This window comes from Chiloscyllium plagiosum, unplaced genomic scaffold (genome assembly GCF_037043375.1).
Source record: "Chiloscyllium plagiosum isolate Xiang-an unplaced genomic scaffold, Cpla_swu_hap1 HiC_scaffold_16, whole genome shotgun sequence".
NCBI classification, from domain to species: domain Eukaryota; kingdom Metazoa; phylum Chordata; class Chondrichthyes; order Orectolobiformes; family Hemiscylliidae; genus Chiloscyllium; species Chiloscyllium plagiosum.
In genome coordinates, this window is record NW_028270154.1 from 36,897,396 (window position 1) to 36,921,430 (window position 24,035).

Sequence of the window (24,035 nt, forward strand, 5' to 3'; positions counted from 1 at the left end):
CATGGACTTGAACAAGTTGCATCTTAGGTCTCTTTGCTCACTATCATAGCACTCACTCGCTTTGACCCAATGTGGATGCTCACAGCCTTGGTTTGTCTTTTTATAGCTTTGCTCCTCAGCCAGAGATACCATATTCATATTATTTTTATCTTGACATGTCATTTGGTGTAGACTTGTTGGCAGATGTCGGTTAAGTCAAGAGGGAGAGCATTTGCTGAAGAGTTCTTGGCATAATAAGTCAAGGACAGCCTTGGATACTAGTCTAGGGCCTGCTCAGAGTAGCCAGAGTCAAGAACTACCCCATATTGGTGGGTGAGGAGCCATTTAACAGACAGCACACCACCAGTCTCTACACATTCTGCCATAATGTGAGCTATTGTCATCATGGAACGCGAGAGAAGCAGGAATTATGGAAGTTGAAAGCGAGTGCTACAGCTATTACTTTAGGTGCAGATAGGTTTGTGTCATAAGTGAGTGAGTAGGCAGCATAGAGGACATGTGGTTGGAGTTAGGGTGGATGAGAGTGAGTGGGGGAGATGTTTCAGATCATGGGGAGAGTGTACAGTATGAGCCATGTTGGGGGGTTGGTGTGGTAGCATAATGAGAGTGAGTATGCTTTATCAGAAGGAAGATGGTGGCATTTATGCTGGCTGATAAAAAAAAGGTCATTGATCTTCTGCACTGTTTGGCATTCTTCCAGATGCCAAAGACTGCTTTAACCCAGATGGCAACGTCAAACCATGCTGTAGCCTCCACTGTTGATCCTTGGGAAAGAGAAAGTCCTGCCTCTGCATCAACCCATCTAGCAGGACCTCTTTGTCTCTGCCTACAAAGTAGGGCAACAATTTTGCCTTGTCTGCCAGGGAAAAGGACAGGAACTATGCTGGGCAGCTCTGAGTTGACAGTGTTTGTCTGGAATCACAAGAGCCTTTTATGGATGGTAGAGACACAAGAGATGCTGGTGAATTCTGGAATATCTGCTGAGTGGTCATGAGGGATGTAATATGGTTGCGTTGGGTATGGTAATGTTTGGTAATGTAAAATGAGAAAATTCACCAGGCCTCATGGTGAACAGCTCATCAAAACTTGTGATATAACTTGGAACATGGATGTAGGTTTGCTAGCTGAGCTGGAAGGTTCATTTTCAGATGTTTCATCACCCTACTAGGTAACATCTTCAGTGGGCCTCTGGGTGAAGCACTGCTGATGATTCCTGCTTTCTATTTATATGTTTGGTTCTTTGGGTTGGTAATGTATTTTCCTGTGGTGATGTCATTTCCTGTTCTTTTTCTCAGGGGGTGGTAGATGGGGTCTAACTCGATGTGTTTGCTGATAGAGTTCTGGTTGGAATGCCATCCTTCTAGGAATTCTTGTGCATGTCTCTGTTTGGCTTGTCCTAGGATGGATGTGTTCTCCCAGTCAAATGGTGTCCTTCCTTTTCTGTATGTAAGGATACTAGTGACAGTAGGTCATGTCGTTTTGTGGCTAGTTGATGTTCATGTATCCTGGTGACTAGTTTTCTGCCTGTTTGTCCAATGTAGTGTTTGTTACAGTTCTTGCACGGTATTTTGTATATGAAATTGGTTTTGCTTGTTGTTTTTGTAGGGTCTTTTATGTTCATTAGCTGCTGTTTTAGTGTGTTGGTGGGTTTGTGGGTTACCATGATACCAAGGGGTCTGAGTAGTCTGGCCGTGATTTCCGAGATGTCTTTGATGTAGGGGAGAGTGGCTAGGGTCTCTGGATGTGTTTTGTCTGCTTGTTTGGGTTTGTTGCTGAGGAATCAGCGGACTGTATTCATTGGGTACCCATTCTTCTTGAATATTCAGTAGAGGTGATTTTCCTCTGCTCTGCATAGTTCCTCTGTGCTGCAGTGTGTGTTGGCTCATTGAAATAATGTTCTGATGTAGCTTCGTTTGTGGGATGATTGCTTCTGTCGTTCAATATTTGGTTCATATGTGTTGTTCTCCTGTAGACGCTAGTTTGAAGTTCCCCACTGGCTGTTCGCTCTACTGTGACATCTAGGAATGGCAGGTTTTTTTGTTGTTTTCCTCCTCTTTGATGAATTTTATGCCAGTAAAGCCCTATACAGACAACAAGCAAAATCAATGTCATTTACAAAATAACTTGCAAGAACTGTGACAAGAGCTGAAAATGTGTTGTTGGAAAAGTGCAGCAGGTCAGGCAGCATCCAAGGAGCAGGAGAATCGATGTTTCGGGCATGAGCCCCTTTTCAGGAAGGGCTCATGTCCGAAATGTCAATTCTCCTGCTCCTTGGATGCTGCTTGACCTGCTGCACTTTTCCAGCAACACATTTTCAGCTCTGATCTCCAGCATCTGCAGTCCTCACTTTCTCCTAGAAGAACTGTGACAAACACTACATTGGACAAACAGGCAGAAAACTAGCCATGCGAATACATGAACATCAACTACACACAGAATGACATGACCCTCTAGCTCTAGTATCCTGACATACAGATGAGGAAGGACACCACTTCGACTGGGGCAACAAATCCTTCCTATGACAAGTCAAACAGAGACATGCACGAGAATCCCTAGAAGGATGGCATTCCAACCGGAACTCTATCAGCAAACACATCGATTTAGACCCCATCTACCACCCCTGAGAAAAAGAACATGAAATGACATCCCCAACCCAAAGAAACCCAAACATAAAATAGAAAGCAGGAATCATCAACACTGCTTTGCCTGGAGGCCCACTGAAGATGTTACCTAGGAGGGTAACGAAACATCTGGAAATGAGCCTTCCAGCTCAGCAAGCAAACCTACATCCAGAACCTCAACCTGAGCTACAAATCTTCTCAAAACTCACTAACTTGTAACATGCCACAAAAATGTAAGGTTCTAATTTCAAGCTAGTGATTCATTTGCTGTAATAAAGGAGATTTAGATGGCTATTCACATTTGATTTGAAACTGATTTATGCAATTACATATGACTCATATCAGCAAAAGACTAGTTAAAGCATCAGCAGGTAAGATCTGTCGATAAACAGGGCGAATTAAGAAAGGATTTGTTAACACTTGGAAAAAAAAGTTAAAATACAAATTGGAATAAAGCGCAGGAATCTCCAAATTTGATCGCATAAACCATTGACAATCAGTCACAAATTATCTGTGGCAAAAGTCTTTGAGAATTCATCTATTCAAATCTTCTGGCTGTTGCCTAGCCAGAGGGTCTAAAATGGCTTTAAAAATGTATAAATAGGAAGGGTTTTGCTTATCATTGAAGCATTATTTCTACCTGTTTAACCTTCTGTCTGCTGTACAGATCAAGTATTACTCATAAAACTTGAAATTATGGCCAAGATTTGACCCTCAGCCAATATCCCAAAAACAGAATACCTGCTCATTCTCTCATTGCACTCTAGGACCCAGCTGTGAAGCAATCGTGACTTTTCTTATGCTCCAACAGTTAATGTGTCTCAAGAGTTCTTCAATCATTATAAAAACTTTCGGACATCTTAAAAGTATGAATGACATAAATGCAAATTTTTTTTAAGTTATGCTGGTAGCAGATGAATAGATGCATAACATTTCTCTGTTGATTACTTTGAGAAAAGGCTTGAAGGCCACTCATGGCAAAGTTACGACAAGAAGTTAGGCTAATGAGAGAAATACTGAAGGGCATAGTTCCCAGAAATCACTGATGATAAAAGCACAAGAATAAATAACAGATAAGGGGATAATGATCTGTGAAATTGTTGAGCAGGGAAATTTATTTAAAAAGTTGACCGAGCTCAAGAAAGAAGCTAAGAGAAGGTTGAAACATTATATGGGATTTTAAATACTTGCCAATGAGGGCAAGTCACAAGGTTTATGTTCATGAGCTTTAAAGTATTTAATACAGAAGAATAATAAAGATAGAAGGCTACCTTGTACACTATTGCATGAGACAATTCGAATCATAAATATTTACTATGCAGCATCAGAGAATGAACCATTATTTAATTCAAATGGTGGGCTCTAAAAATCCATGAGAAATCCTAATTAGCCAAACTTGCTCCAACATGTTGATTCATTGAACATCTAGTCAGGAGGACTAGATGGACTAGAGGGTAGATAGCAAACAATGTTATCCATATTTGTTAAACTTCAACATTAATTTGCTTACAGAATAGGATTACACAAAATCAAGTAGCATGGGTAATGTGAAACAACTGATGGAGGTCTATAACAATGCCTGTCCTTAATGTCTTTTGAGGAAAACATTCTAGATATCACAGGCTGTGAAAGCAGTGAAGGAGAAAGGAGTGGAGAAGCCAAAATATTATTTCAAACTATTCCAATGTTGTATTCTCCTAATCAATCACTGGCGCACAGAAATATCTTCAAATAACATCCCGCAATATATGACAATGCAAAGACAATTATATGCAGCATTTTTATATGATCCTCTCCTGCTTTTGTATGTTGGAAAGACCAAGTTGATAATGTCAATGCTGACTCTGAGGAACCTAGCAAGTTCAATATCTTTCAGCACTGTCAATATTTTTTCTAAACTTCAGCAGAGCTACACACCCCACAACTTGTAGTTAGTGAATTTAAGGAAGTATGACAAGATAAGTCACAGTGCAATGATGAGGAGGAGAAAGTAATGATGACAGCTGGCAAGCAGGAACCTGTTGACTGATGGATCATTACTGCCTGTGGCGCAACAAGATTCTGATCTCAGGAGACCAAATAAATAAGATTGCGTAAATCAATCTTTTGTATGTGAATAATACTATTGAAATTCTCGCAAAGAATGTGGTGGAGTCATGAGCCAGACTTATGCAGTAGTGGAAAAATAATTGTCTTTACTGCTCGCTGACATAGATGTGTGGCAACTCCACTGCTATCGAAAAACACATGATATTAAAACCTTTGCAGTAATGTGAATACATAATTGGCTAAGGAATGGGAGCCAATTGTGGAGATCAACAAACACTTTTCTGAATGGAGAAAAATATGAAGTGAATTAGATTCCCTACAGTTTGGGTACAGGCCATTTGGCCCAATAAGTTCACACTAACCCTCTGAAGAGTAACCCACCCAGACCCATTTCCCTCTGACTAATGTACCTAACACTATCGGCAATTTTTTTAGCATGGCCAATTCACCAGGCCTGCACATCTTAGACTGTGGGAGGAAACTGGAACACCCAGAGGAAACCCATGCAGACAAGGAGAGAATGTGCAAACTCCACACAGACAGTTGCCTGAGGCTGGAATCAAACCCAGATCCTTAAAGCTGTGAGGCAGCAGTGCTAACCACTGAGTCACTGAGCCACCCTGAGGTTAATTCTTCAGAGGTTAATATTAGTGATGTGCATTTTGAATCCAGCAGAGTATCTTTACTTGTTGTGACAATGCTTATGTTAACTCTCATGATGTAAGAAACTAGGACATAGGTAAAGGTGGTATTAAAAGATTCAACAGACTTTTGTTACAGCTCACTAATACATACAAATATTATATTCAATGCACATCTGTGTTTGGATTAACAAACTATTCAGTTACAAAGAGTAGCAATCTTCGATCAACACATCATGCTTCAAGTGACCTGAGTTAAGGTGGAATCTGAGACCTATATACCTTTATATACTATCATACAAGGATGATCTCACGAGTGTGTCTCTTAAAGGTATTCTGTTAAAAATCACACAACACCAGGTTATAGTCCAACAGGTTTATTTGGAAGCACTAGGTGTTGGAGCACTGCTCCTTCATCAGGTGGTTGTGTTTGAAGGAGCATCGGTCCAAAAGCTAGTGCTTCCAAATAAATCTGCTGGACTATAACCTGGTGTTGTGTTTTTAACTTTGTACAACCAAGTCCAACACCAGCACCTCCAAATAAAGGTATTCTGATAGATTAACTGTGAGACATAACACATTAAGAGTCATTGTTCTTATAAACAATTGACCTGGACGTAAGTATAAAGATGTGCACTTATTAAATTTGAAGATAATACAAAATTTAATAATGTAATAAATAATGAAAATGGTAATAACAAACTTTAGGATGACATATACAATTTATTGAAATGGGCAGGCACATGCAATTCAATGTGAATAAGTCTGAAGTGATGAAATGAGAGGAAGAATAATCTCAATAGTCCCATTCTGAAGTGGGTGCAAGAACAGAGGAACATGGGGTGAACATTCAGAGAGCTTTGAAGATGGAATGGCAGGTTAATGATACATTTAGGAAAGTGTATGGGATACTTACTTTTGTATGTAAGGATATTAAATTGGCCACAAACTTCAGAAAAGACATAAAGGTTTTGGAGAAGATAATGAGGAGGACCACTTGGATTATGCTAGGAATGAGGGTCTTCAATTAGACAGGGAGACTAAAGAAGCTGGGATTGTGTCTTAGAAGAAAGAAGGTTTGTGTGTAACAAACACAGATGCCAGAGAAACACAGGCAATGCTGGCAGCATCCATGGAAAGAGAAACATTCTTTCAGTCAAGGTTTTCTTCATATTGTCCTGAATTAGAAGGCACAGTTTTGTAACTTCATTCCTGGTAAGTCTTAATCATGTCTTTTAGATTTTGTTATAGTGGAGAAGCTGGGCCTATCGACCAGCTATATGGTGCATTAACTAACAGATATGCTTTTGCTGCCAAGTACCGCTCCTGCTAGACCAACTTCCTAAATTGTCAGGAAAGCAGGAAAAAAAATTCTCATTGTACTAAGTTTTCAAACATCAGAAACATAGTGAGGGAACAGTTCCCTTCACAATTCTGACAACTCAGCATATGAACAATAAGAGATTGTACCATAGATTATTTATGAAACTTGATACAGTCCTCACAATGTTCAATTAACTCATCAATGACAAACAAGATAAGGTCAAGGTAAATGTTAACTAAGAGACAGACCAGTCCTTTAACAGTAATTATAAAACTTGAATGAAGGGCAGAACATCTTTCCACAGCCATCTTTCTCATCCCAATATGCACAACATGTTTCATGGATATCCTGTTTCTCATGTTAAACAAAGGATTCCTTCTGAATTGTATCTCCACTAGGATAGTGTCAGATTGGGCTGCCTAAAGTTTGCTAGCAATTCTCTTTCTCAGTTTTCTTGCTGCCTGCATGTTAGGTATTTCCTTGCAATGCAGGTAGATAGGAAGGGGAAAGACATAGTTCCACTGATGAAACGCACAGCCAAAATTCGGACCCTGTGGTTTTCTCGATGCATTAGAATTGTTACATTCTGAGAAGAGCAGCTACATGAAAAAGTATGCCTCTAACTATTAGGAGCCAACAGCAATGATGAAAAGCAGAAGGCAATGTAATCCCCACCAGATTCAGTACTGGATAGATTTGCTACTGGACTTTATAATCGAGAAAAAGATATGTCTTCAGGCAGAATGGTTAGCATGATGTGTTTGATTTAATTTGGCAGGTGTTGAATAATTTCTTGAAGAGTAACATGAGATCATTTTTAACACTTTGGTTCTGAAGTTGTTCAGCTTGCATTGAAGTGTTCAAACAGCTTAACACATTCATACAAATTATGCATGTTTTCAATTTTAAATGGAGAGCATTAACTGTTTATTTTGGAAGTCATTTTAATCTAATGTGCTCCCGGAGGAAAGGTGCGGCAATCAGAATGGCTGTCTGGTTTTCACATTGCCCGATTTTACTCCCATTTGACTTGAGAAATAAATGGGTGGCTGATCTGATCCCATCATTTTCCTATCAGGCAGATTAGATTGTAATTACTCCATTCATCTTTGAAAAGGGCAATTTTAATGTCAAATGGCATCCTTCAAATTTAAATGATTCAACGTATTGCCATTTCATTTGTGTTAAAAAAAAGTTAGATTAAACTGACATCATTTTGTATTTGAAACACAATTTGAGAGACTTTTCTATAAATTCCGTAAAACTTAATCAGATACTTACTCAATGTACTAGTCCAATACTCAACTTTGTTCACAGAGTTCAATATCTCTTCCACCACATAATACATTCTACATAAAGTTATAATAAATTTGCAGGTTTATGAATTGCATTCCTCCTCATTGTTTATTAATTCATGGGGTTTGGGAATCCTGAAAATACTAGAAATTGTTGTGCATTCCTCTTGACCCTTTAGAAGGTAATGTGGTGACCCACCTTCTTGAATCGCTGTAGTTTATTTGGTAATTACAACCACTGAGGTGTTAGGGATGGAGTTCCAATTTCATCCTGCAACACTGAAGAAATAAAGATGCATCTCAAAGTCAGGCTGGAGACTAACTTGGAGAACAGCTTTCAACTGATGGCATATCCAAACATCAGCTGCCATTGTTTTTCTAGATATTAGAAGTTCTGAGATTGGAAGATGCCAGTGAAGAAGTTTTGGAAGTTATTGCACTGTGCCTTCTAGATGGTACACACTGCTGTTACAGTGCACTATTAAAACAGATTATTAGTTATTGGTTACCAGGTTATTGAATGTTTCATATGGCAAAATGAATGCTAATCAAAAGGGTTACTTTAACCCCGGTGGTGTTCTTGAATTTGTTGGAGGTGCACTTAGCCAGTCAAGGAGGCAGGATCCTATCACATTCTTGATGATGGTGTCATGTAGATGGTAGGAGGGTCTTGAGAAGTCTGGAGATGAGCTGATTGTGGCAGAAAGGAAAAGCTGGTAGATATAGGGAATGCTGGATGACTAAAGAAATTGAGGGCTTGGTTAAGGAAAAGAAGGAAACATATGTAAGGCATAGACAGGATAGATCGAGTGAATCCTGAGAAGAATATAAAGGAAGTAGGAGTATACTTAAGAAGGGAATCAGGACGGCAAAAAGGGGACATGAGATAGCTTTGGCAAATAGAATTAAGGAGAATCCAAAGAGTTTTTACAAATACATTAAGTACGAAAGGGTAACTAGGGAGAGAAAAGGGCCACTCAAAGATCAGCAAGGTGGCCTTTGTGTGGAGCCACAGAAAATGGGGGAGATACTAAATTAGTATTTTGCATCAGTATTCACTGTGGAAAAGGATATGGAAGATATAGAATGTAGGGAAATAGATGGTGACATCTTGCAAAATGTCCATATTACAGAGAAGGAAGTGCTGGATGTCTTGAAATGCATAAATGTGGATAAATCCCCAGGACCTGATCAGGTGTACCTTAGAACTCTGTAGGAAGCTAGAGAAGTGATTGTTGGGCCTCTTGCTGTGATATTTGTATCATCGATAGTCACAGGTGAGGTGCCGGAAGACTGGAGGTTGGCTAACGTGGTGCCACTGTTTAAGAAGGGTGGTAAGGACAAGCCAGGGAACTATAGACCAGTGAGCCTGATGTCAGTGGTGGGCAAGTTGTTGGAGGGAATCCTGAGGGACAGGATGTATATGTGTTTGGAAAGGCAAGGACTGATTCGGGATAGTCAACATGGCTTTGTGCGTAGGAACTCATGTCTCACAAACTTGATTGTGTTTTTTGAGGAAGTAACAAAGAGGATTGATGAGGGCAGAGCAGTAGATGTGATCTATATGGACTTCAGTAAGGCGTTTGACAAGGTTTCCCATGGGAGACTGATTAGTAAGGTTAGATCTCATGGAACACAGGAAGAACTAGCCATTTGGATATAGAACTGGCTCAAAGGTAGAAGACAAAGGGTGGTGGTGGAGGATTGTTTTTCAGACTGGAGGCCTGTGACCAGTGGAGTGCCACAAGGATCAGTGCTGGGCCCTCTACTTTTTATCATTTACATAAATGATTTGGATGTGAGCATAAGAGGAATATTTAGTAAGTGTGCAGATGAAACCAAAATTGGAGGTGTAATGGGCAGTGAAGAGGGTTACCTCAGATTACAACAGGATCTTGACCAGATGGGCCAATGGGCTGAGAAGTGGCAGATGGAGTTTAATTCAGAAAAATGCGAGGTGCTGCATTTTGGGAAAGCAAATCTTAGCAGGACTTATACACTTAATGGTAAGGTCCTAGGAAGTGTTGCTGAATAAAGAGACCTTGGAGTGCAGGTTCATAGCTCCTTGAAAGTGGAGTCACAGGTAGATAGGATAGTGAAGAAGACATTTGGTATACTTTCCTTTATTGGTCAGAGTATTGCGTACAGGAGTTGGGAGGTCATGTTGCAGCTGTACCGGACATTTGTTAGGCCATTGTTGGAATTTTGCATGCAATTCTGGTGTCCTTCCTATCGGAAAGATGTTGTGAAACTTGAAAGGGATTCAGAAAAGTTTTACAAGGATGTTGCCAGGGTTGGAGGATTTGAGCTATAAGGAGGGGCTAAACAGGCTGGGGCTGTTTTCCCTGGAGTGTTGGAGGCTGAGGGGTGACCTTATAGAGGTTTACAAAATTATAAGGGGCATGGATAGGGTAAATAGGCAAAGTCTTTTCCCTGGAGTCAGGGAGTCCAGAACTGGAGGGCATAGGTTTAGGGTGAGAGGGGAAAGATATAAAAGAGACCTAAGGGGCAGCTTTTTCATTCAGAGGATGGTATGTGTATGGAATGAGCTGCCAGAGGAAGTGGTGGAGGCTGGTACAATTGCAACATTTATAAGGCATTTGGATGGGTATATGAATCGGAAGGGTTGGGAGGGATATGGGCTGGGTGCTGGCAGTTGGGGCTAGATTGGGTTGGGATATCTGGTCGACATGGACGGGTTGGACTGAAGGTTCTGTTTCTGTGCTGTATATCTCTATGACTTTGATCTGATCTATAGCCACAGCATTCATGTGGTTGGTCCTGTTATGTTTCTGGCCACTGGGGATCCCTAGAATTGTATGATGGGGATATGGCGGTAATCATGCAATGGAGAGCTGGCTGTTTTATTCCTGTTGGACTTTGCCTGGTATTTTTATGATAAAGACATGCATTTCCAAAGAAAGACTGTTCAGGACTCTTGAGAGTGAACCATGTCCACTTACTTTTGATTTTTGAGAAGCACACACACCAACAAATTAGCTCCTGTGAAATAATTACACATTGTCATATTGATTTGATTTCACAATTCATATTGTAGTAAGCCTATATTAATGACTTGCTTCCATTTATTAAATGAACAAATGCCACTTGCTAAACTTTGATCAACCTCATTGGTCTAGGTCAAATTGATATATCAAATGTGACTCCTCTAATTTCAGTTTACAAAATTGTTACACCATACAGTCATCTGTATTTATTAAAATGGAAAAGTTTAAATTTAGGATGAAATGGATAGTAATTGAAATCAAGATGATTGTTATTTTAAGTGAAACATTGTAATTTGATGTCATCTGCCTAAAACAAATTTTAACAGACAAATCTGAGCAACAATGGAAAATAATTTGCTGAATTTCATTAAGTAATAATATTGGTAACATCTCTGACTCTTAATTAAAGACTATTAAGGTCTTTTCACCTAATATCAATCATTTCACTATTTTCAACACTAAAACTATAAAGTTAAGAATTAGACATAATATATAATACCCCGTTTAAGCTTTTTTTTCTTTTCTTCTTACTTTAGCTTTGCTAACAATGTTTTCTTCATATCTGAGTAAAGAGAAACTGTTAAACTAAAAATAAGAACTAATGAAAGTAAGGGAATGTAGAGATCCCTCTTTCTGCACTCTTAACTGATCACATTGAAAAGCATATAATGAATGTTGAAGAATCTCCCTGAAACTTTCATGGGTCAATGCACAATGTGATATAGAACAAAGACGTTTCTGGTTCTGTTCCCAGCTGACCTCAATAGAACAGTGCCAGGGCACTGGGGATACAACATTTGCCTCAAGCATCTGAAAATTATCCAACATCTGGCAAGGAAAGAACAATTTTTATCCAAAGACTTACTCTCTTTTGGAAATCTGTATGCAATCTGTCAAGTTTGGACAGGTTCAAATATGTCTGTGATGACTTCCTTTGATAATACGCATGTGTTTAACAGCCATGTCATTCATGCAAAATGATCAACAGAATGGCAGATGAGTTTTCCTGCTGAACACAAACATCATTCATTTTTCTGAAGCATAACAGTTGAGAAAGAAAATGGGAGGACAGGTAGAAATAGTTTTGATATCAAAGACAGATATAGTCTAAAATATTTCTCAAGCAGCCTTAAATGGGAATTTTGTATGGTATTATGGAGGAGTAGACATTTATCAGTAAGAATAACAATGAATAATGAGTGTTAGAAAAATGACAAGATAATTTACTGTTCACTGTTACCTGGTCTAAATCAAAATGATATACAATGGTTCTTGGAATAAAATTCCACGTCATGGAATAAACATAAAGAAATGTTGTGACAGATGGATTAACATAAAATATTAGAGGCAGCATATTGGATAGCGCTTGAAAGTTGGTGCAGAATGAAAGTGCACAATGAACCAATATTTCTTCAAATTAGTGTAGGCAGAACACAAACTCTCTTCTACTTATAATGATTTGTGCAGTCAGTATTGAACTATTGAGTCATTGCTGCACATCTCAATAAAAATTTCAGGTTCATGTGAACTTTGCAATATTTTAAGCTAACATGCCCACCATAATGCTATTCCAACACTTCTCCTTGTCATGTAAGCTCAACACGTCCTATTATATCAAGAAATTTTAAAACTACCAGTTGTAAAGAAGGGTCACTGGACCCAAAGCATTAAATCTGCCAGACCTGCTGAGTTTCTCCAGCAATGTGTGTTTTGACTGAAAAGCTAAAGCTAATGTTCACATTTAGCAAAGATATTCAATGGCAAGCACTGGAAGATACTGTATCATAGTTGCCACATCCACACAGTAAAAGGTACATTTAGAAGGACATGGATTATATAATGGAAAGTAGGGTTTTTGGGAGTTATGCTTCATGGTGATGTACTGGCAGCAGTCTGCTCCAATGGAACATAGACTCTTTAGTTATTCACTAAGATTTGTTAGTTCAAAGGTAGAACACAGAGAGTGGTGGTGGATGGACGCTTTTCAGACTGGAGGCCTGTGACCATCAGTATGCCACAAGGATCGGTGCTGAGTCCACTGCTTTTTGTCATTTACATAAATGATTTGGATGTGAACATACGAGGTATGGTTAGTAAGTTTGCAGATGACACCAAAATTGGAAGTGTAGTGGACAGCGAAGGCAGTTAGCTCAGAGTACAATGGGATCTTGGTCAGATGGGCCAATGGGCCAAAGAGTGGCAAATGAAGTTTGATTTTGATAAATGTGAGGTATTGCATTTTGGTAATGCAAATCAGGGCAGGACTTATACATTTAATGGTAAAGTCCTGGGAAGAGTTGCTGAACAATGAGACCTTGAAGTGCAGGTTCATAATTCCTTGAAAGTGGAGTCACAGGTAGATAGGATATGAAGAATACATTGGGTATGCTTGGCTTAATTAGTCAGTGCATTGAATGTAGCAGTTGGAAGGACATATTGCGGCTGAATAGGACTTTGGTTTGACTACTTTTGGAGTATTGCATGCAATTCTGGTCTCCCTCCTATAGGAAGGATGTTGTGAAAATTGAAAGGATTCAGAATAAATTTACAAGGATGCTGCCAGGGTTGGAGGGTTTGAACTATAGGAAGAGGCTGAATAGGCTGGGGCTACTTTTCCTGGTGCATTGGGGGCTGAGCGGTGACCTTATAGAGGTTTATAATGTCATGAGGGACAAGGATAGGGTAAATATGCGAGGTCTTTTCTCATGGTTTGGGAGAGTCCAAAACTAGAGGGCATAAGTTTAGGGTGAGAGGGGATAGATTTAAAAAGGACAAAAGGGGCAACCTTCCCATGCAGAGGGTGGTGCGTGTATGGAATGAGCTGCCAGAGGAGGTGGTGAAGGCTGGTACAATTACAACATTTTAAAGGTATTTGGATGCATATATGAAAGGAAGGGTTTAGAGGGATGTGGACCAAATGCTGGCAAATGGGACTAGATTAATTTCAGATATCCGGGGGGGCATGGGCAAGTTGGACCAAAGGGTCTGTTTCTGTGCTGTATATCTCTATGACTTTATGATTCTATTTTGGTAGGGTCACATACCTCAGATCTTCTTATCGAGGCAATGTGTGGACTGCCGAGAGAAACCTATATATTACATTGTGTGAAAGCATAACATTCAACTCGATTAGGATGTGAGGACTCAGGCATGCCTTCAATGACTTTCTCTGACTTGCCCTGCAGATTGTTTTCCAAAGGAGTTGAAATGTCCGAGGCCTTGCCTGGCTTCCTCCCACTCAAAAGAACCAGAGAAGGAAAAGTAGCTACAACGGGCTGCTAACAAAAATATTAAAAGGAGTTATGACATTAATGACCATTGAATTGGGTTTGCCACCCAGTACTTACGAAGGCATGTCATACTCTAGCAGCTGGCAGAGCCTGAGATGATGGATAGGAATGGGATATCTTTCATCAATGCCAGGAGTGGGACATCTTTAATCATTGCCAGCAATATCTATCAGACATCAACAGCAAAGCTGGTGCATTCAGGGTCTGACCGTTCTCCTATGCTTCTTTAGAGAATGTTGTTTCCTCTTGCTTCTCCGTCTGGAGGCTAAGCAGCAGCGTCTGCAGATTACTGTTCTTGCTGCATTTCCTGAAGCCCTTATAGCTGCTTTTCATTCTCTGATTTCTTCTAAGTGGGAGCAAAACCATGAAAAAGCCAGGCAAGCCCTCAGACATTTCTACTCCAATTGCAATGTGAAAAATTTACAGGTGACTTATCATATTGAAAAACACCCATGCCACCTTTGTACTCTCAAGTTTTATGTCAATGAAAATAACATTGGACAGGAAAGTTGTGCTCATGTCGAAAAGTTTCCCTGTTTGACTGGAAAACTTTCACTGCCTTCCTGTACATTTCACATGGTAATCCTGTGGCAGGTTCTGCCAATGAAAACTTTCTCCATTGCTGAATTTACATCGCACACAACTGACATATACAATATTAATTGTATGTGTGCAAAAAATGGCAAAAAGGTTGTGGTGCACATTTCTGGTTTCGACTTTGGAAATTGTATGCTGTTGGCAAAATCCCAACCATTGAAACAGAACTGGGAAAGCAGTCATCACAGAACTTTACGAAATAAGTTGTTCCATCAAACAGGCATCATTATGCTTTCTCTTTTTGTCTCTTTCCTTTATTTTAACCAATGATACAAGCGAGAGACTGGACATGTTTAATTGTTTTTTTCTAGTCTGGTTTCCCATACCATCAATAGTACCGATTCCAGTACCATGGTGAATGGTACATTTTTTAAAACTTGCCTGTCAACTAATCCTCATAAAGCACCTTTTTTCACTTCCCTTCCTGTCTGTCATGTGTCTCTGCTTCATCTGCTGCTCATCCGTTCTTTTCACCCATGTTAGAGTCTGCACCTGAGGTCATTATCAGATTAGACTGATGGTTATAAATATGTACCAGCAAATGAAAGGCTGAATTGCCTTCTTACTGTGTTGAGGTAGCAATTCCACTTCTTAAATAGATTTAACTTTTAAGTAGATTTGAGACTTAACTGCCCATTATGGTTCCTTAATTTGAAGAGAAAATGATGAATGATTTAAGACTGGCGCCAACAAAATTTGTAGGAATATTTTGTCTGCAAATAAACAATTAATACAAAGTAGCTCAGGAATGGTCAACAGAATGCAGCAAGAATTGATATTTTTTCTCATATTCTGGGAAGAATCTCATACCTTGTTTGGCAATCGCCTCACCAAGATGTATACTTCTTCCTTACCTTGATTCTTTATTTCTTCAAAGTGACTTCTGGAGTCGACTTTACAACTTAAACTGTAAACTGGTCTCTGCTATTAAACACATAACAATTAAACTGTTGGTACTTTTTTAGCCTTCTGGAGTGCCAATTATCTCACAATACATTCAACCTATTTCCTGAACTATCAGAACTATAGATAGTACATCTGTTCAATACATTAAAGACTATCCTATTTAGGTAGATAGTGATGAATTTAATTTAGAGTTTCCTGCCTTTCTAGGAGACAAGAGATGAAATTCAGACCAGGTTACTGTGATTTCACTGTTTGTCTATTTGCCGGTTTCTATTAAGACCTCACGTTGGATACCTCCCAAACAAAATGTAAAGTCTCCTACTTATTCCTTGCTTCCACAACACGAGAGATATTGTTTATTAGAACAAAAATTAGATCAATGGACTTATCATCATTGATACCTCTGATTTTGCATGTTTTTTGGCATCAGAGATGAGAGCAAGTAGGGGCAGTAACCATCAGCATTTTTGTTCCATGTCATGTAAATTTGCATAAATTGATATAGGAAGTAGATCGCGGCAGGAAAGGCAGTCCAATAAAGTGAGGCATGATTATAAAAAAAAGATTTTTGCATAAAATATTTCAATGAACAGCATTTGGTTTCTGAGTAACATTTGTTCCGTTCTTCATACGACAAAAATAAATAGAATGCAACTCAGCTCTGTTTTATGTGAAACCTTACTTTCAATCCCATTGCCCCCAGACTTACTAGCCACATCATTCTGTGAGTTTATATGAGTCCATGTTTTAGCATAGTACTTTTGGATTTTTCATAGTACTTCTGTATTTTTCTGCCATAAATTTGGAAGATTGATGGTAATCCCAGAAAGTCAAGGAACCATTGGACCCCCCCTTGTATTGTTTACTCAGATCTCTGTGCCCCAAAAATCTATGCATATGCAGAAACCTTTCCTAGCTCAATCATTCCCTCTTCCAATGTGTATGCAAAAAGCAAGTGTTCATATATTTTTGGCTATAATTTGCTTACTTTATTTATATCCCAAAGACAGAGAATCTGATTGCTGATCCACCTCTCTTTTGATAATTCATCAGCATTTTGATGATCTTTGCTTCTCAGAAATGTAATGTTTGCTGGTGTTAAGAATGAATCAAAACAGATCCACATTTTAAATGTATTGCAAATGGAAAGCAGTTCTATACAGACAATGCAGATAAAATGCCAAAGGAAACTAACAATGATGTGGAAGAATCATAATGAGGCTAAGTCTTTCTTTAACGCAACTACCAAATGGCATTCAATGTTTTCAGCATGTTGCAGTTTACGACTTGTGTTTAGAAGGCTTATCATGACAGCACATTTTCATATTTCTGCATATTTGGAAGAACAAATGCTGTTTCATCACTCGTATTAGTAGACTTGCAAATTTCACCTAATGAGCATACCAGTCTTTGTTTTTTTGAAAAACAGTTCCATTCTAGCGCAAGCTAAAATTATGAGAAACTTCATTCGAGCAACAATATGGCTTGTCATTGAAGATAATATGGGCTGTTGTAATTGACGTGGGTCTGAGTCCATCACTGTCTTGTAGTTGATACAACAATGGTTAAAGAACTGCGCATGCATGTTATGAAGAGTCCAATAGACATTATTTACAACTATCTATATGTACAAACAAGCACACAATATCTGGGATAATATTAAAGTATTAGGTTACACAAAACAATATGCTTCTTGCATAATGCAAGAAGGCCCAAAGGTCTTAAGAGAAATGGGCCAAAGGCAGGTATATGAAGTTAGGTCATAGATCAACCATGATCTCATTGGATGATGGAACAGGCTCAAAGGGCTGAACAGCTTGCTCCGGTTCATAAATTCGTAAGTCCCTACATCTTCTTATGCATAGTGTCACCTTTCAAGGGATCCAAGGTAAGATGGAGCATGAGACCTTTCTGCCCTCAGGTGATGTGGTATGACATAGAGATAATAATGTGAACATGCCTGATAAAGGATACTAACATACTACCTGTCAGACAAACAATAATATTCAAGCTCCTACTGGGGAAGAACACACAGTTTTACAGTGCTCACAACTCATCGTCAGCAGCATGTTTCTGCACTGAGTACTAATGTTCTTTTAAAACTAATAAATGAGCCAACATTTCCAAAACAATGCAAGCATGTTATGCAAATGCTCAATGTTATTTCCGAATTGCATGCCAGGAAGCTTCCTAAAGTAAATTAAATATATTTCATTACTTTTCCAGAATGGAACATGCCTCAAACTAATAGTACACTAATTATTTACATAATACATGCATTTTCTGGCTAGAAAAGGATGCAACAATGGAATGCTATTATCATATGTTCCACTTTGTGCTGGCAATTGCAAATGAGTTCACTCCAAACACTCTGCACAGTCTGGTATTTACAATAAAGATCCCGCTGAGTTACCAGGAAGCATAGAAGTGTGGATTCCTCCAGGTTTTCAAAAGTGGAGAAACCACTATTTGGATTGTAGAATGAGTCCTGGCAGAATTTTTGCTTTTAAAATTCTAATACAAAAACAAACTAAAACAAAGCATTAACCCCTTCCTAGATTTTGGAGAACCACTACAACATAATGATGACAATATGCACTACTGGCAAGTAATCACAGAAAGTTTTCAATTACATTATGAATTATCTGAATCACTTTGCACTGTAGCAGAGTGACTGAATGCTCATCTGACCCCATATTCAAAAAGTAAGGGAGAAACTTTGCTAGCCTATGAAAATGGACGCAGCGATCAAAATTAACTAGAGTCAACTTACTTCAGTGCCCGTAAAGCATTAAATCGGTCCTGTCACTAATCTTTCAGATGTCTTTTTCAAATAATAATGAGCTCCCAAATGGCTGCATACCTCAGCAGGGAGGGTCAACATCATGTGTGCTGAAGGCTCCTTAAAGATAGTCTACACATTTTAAGGGGAAGGTACATTGCAGCAGCAAAAAATAGTGACAGATTTTTCACAAATTGATATGGGGGCTGTGATAATTTGAGCACTGTTTGAAAATATTAGTAGATGATCACCTGGTTTCCAGACAGCGCACTGGAAAACTTTGTGGAGGAGGTGAAAAGAAATGAGTGACATCCTGTATCTGCAAAGGGAAGGAAGCCCTCCAGAAATAAACACAGGAGACAGTGGGAACAAGAAACAGGGAAGGTCATCACCTGGACATCTGTTCCAAGAACAAGAGCAGAAATGAATTTACCAATCTCACTCAAGTTATCAAGTTAAATGAGTTCACCTTCAAAATGGTACAACATGCCAATTGCATCATGAACGCCATCCACATCTCAAATCACAATCTTCCATCACCCATCTAAATAAAATCTTTATCAATCAGGACACAATCCCTAAACTTTTTATGCTGTGCTTATTCCTAATCCATTTCACACAATGTTACAAACTTTGCATGTATGACTTGCATTCCTGGCAGCTATTCAACTATGTTAGCCACATTACTTGAAAAAAATTGCAGGATATTGATTATTTCTTTCTTGCAAAGAAAGAGTGGTACAGGAGGCAGCAGGAAACTGCATGTTCTCTTTACGTTTGATAGTTTGGGTGCGATTTGGCAGAGAGCTCATCTTGGTGGCAATTCGTAAACCTAAGAAGTTGAGAATATTGTGGCACGTAAGTGTCTCAAATATTCCTACTAGGTAGTAAATTACAATTTAGATGTGTTTTTGTTGCAATAATTGACCATACTGTTTTGTTCTACAAAGACACACTGACCATTACATTCACCAGCATTGTGTAAATGCTCAGATGTTCCATTAGTAAAAATGTTAATATGTATTCAAACTTGAAGAAGACACTTAGCAGCGAGGATATCTGAGGCAGGCTTTCTTTCCAGCCTGCTAAGCCACGCAGACACAGCTCCATTACTGCCTCAGGGCTTGGAAAATTCAAACTCTCCCGGCCCATGTCTCCAGGGGACTAAAATATGTTGGGTATGGGGGAGGTTACAGACTTGAATTTCTGAGTCAGGAAATGGCCAGACTCGCATTCCCTGAGGCATCACATGAAAAACCAACCCCAAATCTTTGTTTGGTATTACAGCACTGCCCTCCAAAACAAAGGATTAGAGCATGTGGATTTGGAACAACTTGTATTTTAACTTGAAGTGAAAGAATATATCGACAAAACTGTCTGGTAAATCAAATACAATCTGCATGTTGGAAACAATCTTGATGTTCTTCCACTGACAGTTGTTATGTAACTAAAGGTCTGGCAACCAGCATGTATGCTGAAATAGATCTGAATTTTTCAACAAAATCAGAAGTTGAATACAAAGATAAAAATGTAGGTACAGCACATGTGAGCAAGTAGTGAGTCCCTGGATAACATTGACTAATGATGTCTACTTGAGTGGCTACTATCCAACTGAAGTTGGTGGCCCACTTTCCAGATCTTCTCACCTACTCAGGGGGCCAATAACTTGACAACCCTGACAGCTCGCCTATAGAGATGGTGGGTGTTAAGAATGGAGTCAGACAAAAAGGATGACACCTTTCTGAGGTGTCTTTGAAGGCAAGAAATGTTCTTTAATGTACTGTGCCAATAACAGGAGCATAGCCCAATGTTTGATAGTGTGAACCCACCAGAAGCATATGGCCATGAGGGTAGCTATTGTTGTTATTGGATCAGCCTGTGTACAGTGCAGCAGCCATAAAGGAGAGCCATTCACCCAACCTTTCTCAGGGATCCAGTGAAAGGCTGCCCGGGTTTACCTTCTCATCTCTCCGTGTGGTAGCGGCTCCTTGTTAAATGCCAGTGGGATAGGATTAGGGTAGGGTTAATGGTTCGGGTTAGGGACAAGCTCTTAATGGATTACTTAATTGGCTGGTCACCTCTAATTGTTTGGTGACTACTCTACTCAAGATGCTGCCCCTGTGGTAGTGGGAGAGCATCCTGCCTGTTAAGAGGTCTCATACCTCCCCAGGCTATCATCAAAAGGCTGGGAAAATTTAGCCCAGTTATAAACTCCATCCCCACCCCATTCCCACCCATCCCCCAACTCCCTAAGTAATATTAAGCACACTTGTCTGCTATATGCAATAGCTGGTGTAATCTGACAGCCAAAATCTTGGAGACGTGACAACTTATCATCTTGCATCCTTTAGAATTTTGCTAATGCAGTCTGTGAAAAACAAAGTCACAAATCATCAAATAAGCATTACCTAAAGTTTTCTTAATTCTTTCAAAGTACCACAAATTAACATCGGGTTGATCAAGCTATGCAGCCTTAGAGGAAGGTTCATTATTGAATTAGGGAAATGTGGTTTGATCCGGTTCCCACTGGAACATGGTAATAGATCCTCAATTAGGTTCATATGGGGATGCCAGTCCTTCTTTGTATTTCATGCCAGAGCAACATCAGTCAGCTGACTTGTTACAATTTCCTTTCAAGTGAAAGGGGTTATAGGTTGCAACGGGACAAAGAAAATTGTGATAGTAAGGCACTTGAAAGCAGATTAAATCTGGAATGGATCTTGAAGACTGCAGTTATAAAAAGAAAAAAATAACAATGAAGAACGGAGCTTAAAAAATGAGAGTAGATCTCTTTCAATATAGCTTATCAGGTCTGCCTGTACTCCACAGAGTTTAATGTGTGTTTAAAGTCACAGTTATATTCAACTTAATTTTTAATGTTTCAAATAAATGAATTTAGTTTGAATATTTTCAATAGGGCTTCATGGTTACAACGCATTTGTTATGATTGTCTCTTAAACAGAGGAGAAAAATGTCTGTGGTACATATCCAGAAGTTGATTGTGAATAAGAGTAGTGAATAGAAGAGAGTTCCTTTGTGGATGTACCTTACATATGTTATATATCACTACTGATGAAGAGCTTTTGCCCGAAGTGTCGATTTTCCTGCTCCTTGGATGCTGCCTGAACTGCTGTGCTTTTCCAGCACCACTATAATCCAGAATCTGGTTTCCAGCATCTGCAGTCATTGTTTTTACCTATATATCACTACGTCTGTCCTACCTGTTTATCAAAACAAGCACGTAGCTTATGTCTGTTTCAAAGAAGCATTGTCACTTTTTCAGAAAATTTTAGGGCTACTCAGTTTTTGGACCAGTATTATTAGGAATTTTCTAAATACATCTTATTGACCCAGGAGCTCTATTCGAATCCCACATTTCTTTGAAGTGGACTATTAATACTTCAGCTCAAGGTGCAAGATAGGAATGTTAGCACCACATTATGGAAACCAATGCACATCATATTTGTGAATATTCACGATGTGCTTGGAGCCTTGCGTAAAAGCAATTAAATTGGAGAATTGGCACCAGTTGTGTTATTGTGTTATCTCTGATGTGCACTCCTGAACACAGCTTTCTCCTCAGAGTGTCAAATTTGTTTGGAAGTGTAGTATGAATTAAAAAATAAAGTATTGGTGTGTTGCTCTTCAGGTAATTTTGTTGCTTTCAAAATGCAAGCAAATGATCACATAATGTTGTTAATATATTAACAGTTGAAGCAGTATATATCTCTTACTTATGGTTCAGGTAAAACAATACGGAAACCATATCAGAAGGGTAGCAAGCCTCGAATGGAAATATATTTTTATCTACCTTTTTAATATTTTGTGAGGTTGCTGGCATGGGAAGTCTAAATCTGAATCTAAAATGAACTGTAATTTCCTTGATGTTAGACTGTGAATATCATGGATCAAAAGACAACAGTCTGTAGGGAGACATGTTTTGTGTGTTGTTGCCTTTTCAACTATAGTAGACACAAGAACAGGTGTCATGTGAGCACAACTGGTAAATTTTTAACTGTTTTTCAAGAGAAAGCTGTTAATTTATACATCTTAATGCTGTGAAAAATGTATTTCAGAATGACAAAATGTCATCTCGTTACATTTTAGTCAGAACCACAGAAAATTGTTGTCATAACCACTGAAGGCAAATCACTTGGCATTGGCAAATAATTACACCCACGACATGAAACTAATTTTTTTTCATTGCAAAAGTATACTTTATTCATAAAACTATCTTTAGGTACATACACTGGTACTAAAACAATTCTGTACAGTGTTTACATATAAAGAAAAAAAAAACATTGGAATTTGGCATTCCTTGCAGTTCCAAAAACCGAAAGCATTTCTTATTCATGCAGGACACTTTTTACATACATTTTGAGGCAAAGAGAGAATTTGACAACTATTGGGGATGCTCATTGTACTTTGGCAGAAGGACCTTAAATGGTGGTCTTTCCCCACATGCCTTAGTGGCAGCTGCCCCAAGCTTTAATGTGTCCCTCAGCATGTAATCCTGGACCTTGGAATGTGCCAGTCTCCAACACTTCGTTGAGGTCAACTCTTTACACTGGAACACTAACAAGTTTTGGGCAGACCAAAGAGCACTTTCACCTAGTCGATGAACCCCAGTACAGTTGATATTTGTCTCAGTGTGTGTCCCGGGGAACAGCCCATACATTTGATTTGGTTTAATTTGATTTATTGTGACATGCGTCTAAGGACAGTGAAAAGGTTTGCGAGCAGTACAGGCAGATCATAGTAAGCAAGGATATACAGATCACAGGGTGAAAAAAACTTGGACAGATGGGGCATACAGGTTACATTGCTCAGGATATGTGCGACGCAAGATCAACATTAACAAGATCAACATTACTTGAAGTTAGAGAGTCAATTCGGTCCATAAATGGCAGGGAAGAAACTGTTCTTGGACTTGTAAGAGAGCATTATTGGGTGGGATGGGTCTTTGATGATGTTGATAGCCTCTCTGTGGCAACGAGAGGTGTAAGTGGAGTCCATAGATGGAAGGTTGGCTTCTATGATGGTCTGGGCTGTGAACACAACTTTCTGTAGTTTCTTACAGTCCTTGGCAGAGCAGTTGCCATACTGGGTCGTTATGCACCTGGACAGTATGCTTTATATGATGCATCTGTAAAAGGTGGTGAGGGTCCTTTTGGACATGCCCCGAATTTCCTCAGCTGCCTGAGGAAGAAGAGGCAATATTGTGTCTTCTTGACCATCACAACTACAGGGGAAGTCCAGGACATATTGTCATTTATCGTCACTCTGAGAAACTTGACGCTGTCAACCCTCTCAACAGAATGTTCTCACGGGGGAGAGGGGCCAGCAAGAGGTCATTGTCCACATTAGAACCAACGATATAGGAAGGGAAAAGGTTGAGATTATGAAGGGAGATTACAGAGAGTTAGGCAGAAATTTAAAAAGGAGGTCCTCAAGGGTAGTAATATCTGGATTACTCCCAGTGCTATGAGCTAGTGAGGGCAGGAATAGGAGGATAGAGCAGA